Source organism: Ylistrum balloti, unplaced genomic scaffold (assembly GCF_031769215.1).
Source record: "Ylistrum balloti isolate Yb309-2 unplaced genomic scaffold, AGI_CSIRO_Ybal_v1 Utg370240, whole genome shotgun sequence".
Lineage (NCBI taxonomy): Eukaryota > Metazoa > Mollusca > Bivalvia > Pectinida > Pectinidae > Ylistrum > Ylistrum balloti.
The window spans coordinates 919,569-925,061 of record NW_026782195.1 but is presented as its reverse complement, the minus strand read 5'-3'; positions in this window follow the sequence as shown (position 1 = coordinate 925,061).

The window sequence follows — 5,493 nt, the reverse complement described above, 5'->3', positions numbered from 1 at the left end:
GTACTTATCATTTACCGTCACTTTCAGAAATATCCATGCATAATAACAGTCAAATTATGTAAACGTAAACGAAAATTTAAAAAAAAAAAAAAAGCAATATATAGATCAACTGTTATATAACCATATGGGTACTGGAGTTACCTCCCTTTAGATTACTACGCCCCTTACGTATAGTTTAGCAAGGAGGGATTAGAATGTGTATATTTCTGATATGATATACATCAAAGTATCATCTTGATGCTTACATCATCGATGAAAACTGTACACACTGGTGTTAATTGGATGTTAAGCAAATTCAATTGATTCAGTCCATTGATCTCCTCCCCGTGAAGGATATAAAAATGTCATAATTATACATTGAGAATGTAATTACCATAAGAATCGAACCACTTGTAATAAGGATGTCACACCATAGACTTGTATATAGAATGTCACACCATAGACTTGTATCTAGAATGTCACACCATAGACTTGTAATAGAATGTCACACCATAGACTTGTAATAGAATGTCACACCATAGATTTGTATTTAGAATGTCACACCATAGACTTGTAATAGAATGTCACACCATAGATTTGTATATAGAATGTCATGCCATAGACTTGTAATAGAATGTCACACCATAGACTTGTGTACAGAATGTCACATCATAGACTTGTATACAGAATGTCACACCATAGACTTGTATACAGAATGTCACACCATAGACTTGTAATAGAATGTCACACCATAGACTTGTAATAGAATGTCACACCATAGACTTGTAATAGAATGTCACACCATAGATTTGTATACAGAATGTCACACCATAGACTTGTAATAGAATGTCACACCATAGACTTGTAATAGAATGTCACACCATAGACTTGTATACAGAATGTCACATCATAGACTTGTATACAGAATGTCACATCATAGACTTGTATACAGAATGTCACGCCATAGACTTGTAATATAATGTCACATCATAGACTTGTATACAGAATGTCACACCATAGACTTGTATACAGAATGTCACACCATAGACTTGTATATAGAATGTCACACCATAGACTTGTATATAGAATGTCACACCATAGACTTGTAATAGAATGTCACACCATATACTTGTATTTAGAATGTCACACCATAGACTTGTAATAGAATGTCACACCATAGACTTGTATATAGAATGTCACACCATAGACTTGTAATAGAATGTCACACCATAGACTTGTATACAGAATGTCACACCATAGACTTGTATATAAAATGTCACACCATAGACTTGTATATAGAATGTCACACCATAGACTTGTATACAGAATGTCACACCATAGACTTGTATATAGAATGTCACGCCATAGACTTGTATACAGAATGTCACGCCATAGACTTGTATACAGAATGTCACACCATAGACTTGTATACAGAATGTCACACCATAGACTTGTAATAGAATGTCACACCATAGACTTGTATACAGAATGTCACACCATAGACTTGTATACAGAATGTCACACCATAGACTTGTATATAGAATGTCACACCATAGACTTGTAATAGAATGTCACACCATAGACTTGTAATAGAATGTCACACCATAGACTTGTAATAGAATGTCACACCATAGACTTGTAATTGAATGTCACACCATAGACTTGTAATAGAATGTCACACCATAGACTTGTAATTGAATGTCACACCATAGACTTGTAATAGAATGTTACACCATAGATTTGTATTTAGAATGTCACACCAAAGACTTGTAATAGAATATCATACCATAGATTTGTTTTAAGAATGTCACACTATAGACTTAAAATCTCATACCATAAGCTTGTGTTGATAACGTCAAGCCATAGACTTATTTTTGACTATGACATCACTGAGTGTACAGTATTCTTTACTCTGACATCACTGAGTGTACAGTATTCTTTACTCTGACATCACTGAGTGTACAGTATTCTGTACTCTGACACCACTGAGTGTACAGTATTCTTTACTCTGACACCACTGAGTGTACAGTATTCTTTACTCTGACACCACTGAGTGTACAGTATTCTTTACTCTGACACCACTGAGTGTACAGTATTCTTTACTCTGACACCACTGAGTGTACAGTATTCTTTACTCTGACACCACTGAGTGTACAGTATTCTTTACTCTGACACCACTGAGTGTACCTTATTCTTTACTCTGACACCACTGAGTGTAACTTATTCTTTACTCTGACACCACTGAGTGTACAGTATTCTTTACTCTGACACCACTGAGTGTACAGTATTCTTTACTCTGACATCACTGGGTGTACAGTATTCTTTACTCTGACATCACTGAGTGTACAGTATTCTTTACTCTGACATCACTGAGTGTACAGTATTCTTTACTCTGACACCACTGAGTGTACAGTATTCTTTAATCTGTAATGACTGAGTGAACAGTATACTTAACTCTGACCCGATTTATGACCAAAGTAGACAAGTGAAGATTAAAAGAATAGAAAATGATGACGGACGATGCCTGACGTCATAACAGGTCATTTATAAGGTTATCGGACCATTGGACCATATGACCAAATAATGTGCAATATACTAGCGAAAATTGATTAAAGTATGAAAAATGCATCTGTTAATGTTTTTACAATGTTTTGTTGATGACAAGGGTAGCTTTATGAAGGCGTCGGACTTTCCCCAAATTGACATCATATTGTCGTATGATTGAGGAATTTTCAATTTCGTGCGAAGTTGGTGCCGAATTTAGTCAGCATCCTATCAATAACTGAGACCAAGACAGTGTCTACAGAAGGTCAAACGATGTCACCCGAACCACACCAAGTTTACACGAAAAACACTCGAAAGACACACGATGACTTCATTACATCGTGTTGAGAGTACAATGCGTTCGAAAAAGGTTCACGAAGGCGTCACGTGACATGTCGATCGTATGGAAACCTTAAATGTACCGTCACAAATAAAAAAAATTGAGATAGTTTTTTGTTTGACCCTTTCTCATAAATTTGGAATTCCTGTGAATCTTTATCACGCCCAAATCCCAAAATAACCATTTTAAACCGTGAAACTTAAGTACCAGAAACATCTTGAACAATACTTTAATCTTTGTCATTAATTTAAAGTTCTCATGACTGACCAGAGGAGATGCTCTGAGACTTGCCTTGAAAACATCTAAGTTACGCTTACACATGATATACATTTGAGCTCCTCAAATTCGGCAGTTTTGCCGACACGTACTAGAAATACGAAAGTTACACGCTAGCGTTGTGAGGGCTTCGTGTAGTTGTGTGGCTTTCCTAATACAATCGGTCTGCTTCTTGTTTCCTTCGTATTGTCTTCGCGCGGCAAAAATGCTCGATGGCACGGATGATCACACAAAGTTAACACGTGAATGATACAATTTGACAAAGTTCCTTCACGATGGTCTCATGAAAGGCAAAATCGACAGACGGATTGAAGACGAAAATGGACCTTTGCGATGTCTTTCGCCAATATTTTGGCATGCTAAAGATTACTCTATCGCTCACAAACTTGCTGCCGGTGTCTGAGAAACTACATCGGTGGTCACGCGATAAAACAAGAGATCCCAGAGGGATCTTGGTGCCAACTATCATTTGATCTTTATATACTCTTTCAGAGTGGGATATTTTCCCTTCTTTTCTCTTCTCTGTTTTTGCTCATAAACAAAATATAAAGACTGTCCTTTAACATATTCCTAAGAAGTTAGCAAGCAGACTTCCATTTCTGGCTTCATAAAACGCTTACAAATTGGTAATTGATGGGTTTTCATGATTAAATTTCACTGACAGAATTTGTTTGGATCAACCACTTTCACTCTTAAAACTGTAAGATATCGCGTATTTTAATCATTACAACAATACCAAAATGGCTGTTATCATCTTCCAAGCCTTTGGCTGCCATCCAAATTCTGTATAAAAATATACCACAATATCGTTTACATCAGAATTGCCATAATGTTTGAATGTAAGGATACATTATTTTTCAAACTTATTTTTTCTTTGAAGAATATATTCGTCCGAGGCAGCGACTTTGTTTAAAGCTTGGATGATGGATTTTGGGTTTTCGACTCAACTATTTATCAATCTTGAAATACATAATATCAAGACATCCAAAAATACTCGGCAAAACACAAGGAATAAAAAACTGGTCCCAGGTTGGAATGAAAAACGAAACAAAAAGGCTATTTTCTCAAAGGATAGAAACTTCATATGTATATGCGGTCGTTGGATTTAGACTGTGTGATAAATAGATATAGAACAGAAGACAGGAGTAACTTGGTGAAATAAAAACTGCAGACGAAGATACAGGACCATTAAGGTTAGAGACACCACGACAGATGTGAAAAGTCGCACAGAACACCCTACTGTCTGAATCAATATAACAGAGTTTCCTCAGACCTCTACATCAGACATAAGGCATTTTGATGGATAAAATGTCTCGTCCCTTACTTTGTTCGTCAAAATGTCTAATGTCAGGTCTCACTATCGACGCCGTGCGTGCGTAATTCGTATTTGACATTGTATATATGACGAGTGTCAATCGTTCCGAGAGAGAGAGAGAATCAGAGTTCAGCATTTCCATTAAGAATTACGCCATCATCACGGTATGAGCTATTTGTAAGGTGATTACAACTTGCCCAGATCAGTCAATGCCTTGACTTTCATTAACAAGAGATCCCAGAGACATCTTGGTGTCCACTATTGTTTGATTTTATTTGTCCCTTGAAAGTAGGGTCTTTCCCCCTCATTTCTCTTCTCTGTTTTTGCTCTTCATGATAATAAATTTGAGCATTCCTTTGCAGAAATAGCAATGATAATCTTTACCTGCCAAATCCAAGATGGCTGCCTTTCGGCCATTTTGTTTTTCTGATTTGATCAGCCCCAAACTCAAACAGGCGCAGCTAAGGATAAAGGAAAGCATACACGTGAAAAATATATTCTGTAGTTCTCAAGAAATAGCAATAACAAACTTTCTAAATCAAAATTCAAGATGACCGCCTGTCAACCATTTTGTTTTCTAATCAGACCCAAAATCAAAGGGTGGCGACCGGGGACCAAGGGGCCTCGACACTTTCAATTTTGAGAAAGATCTTTGAATCAATTCTCTAGAAATAGTGATATCAATCCTTCAAATGAAAATCCAAGATGGCCACCTGTCTTCTGAGTACTTCTAAAGAAATAGCAATAACAAAAATTGTTTACGGACGGACGGACCACTGATCAAGGACGCAGGGCGATTTGAATAGTCAACTATCTGATAATGGTGGGCTAAAAACGGCATGAATTTTTTTATCAAATTTTAAAGGGATATTCATACTACATGGACACATTAATTTGGTTCACAAATAAATCATATTTATGCTATACATGTCCCCGAAGTTATATGGGAGGTGGTAACATACACTGCAACCACTCTGTTACCCAGGGTCAATATCGATATCTTAAATAAGGTTGTATGTCATGGGGTCCAGATTTTTTA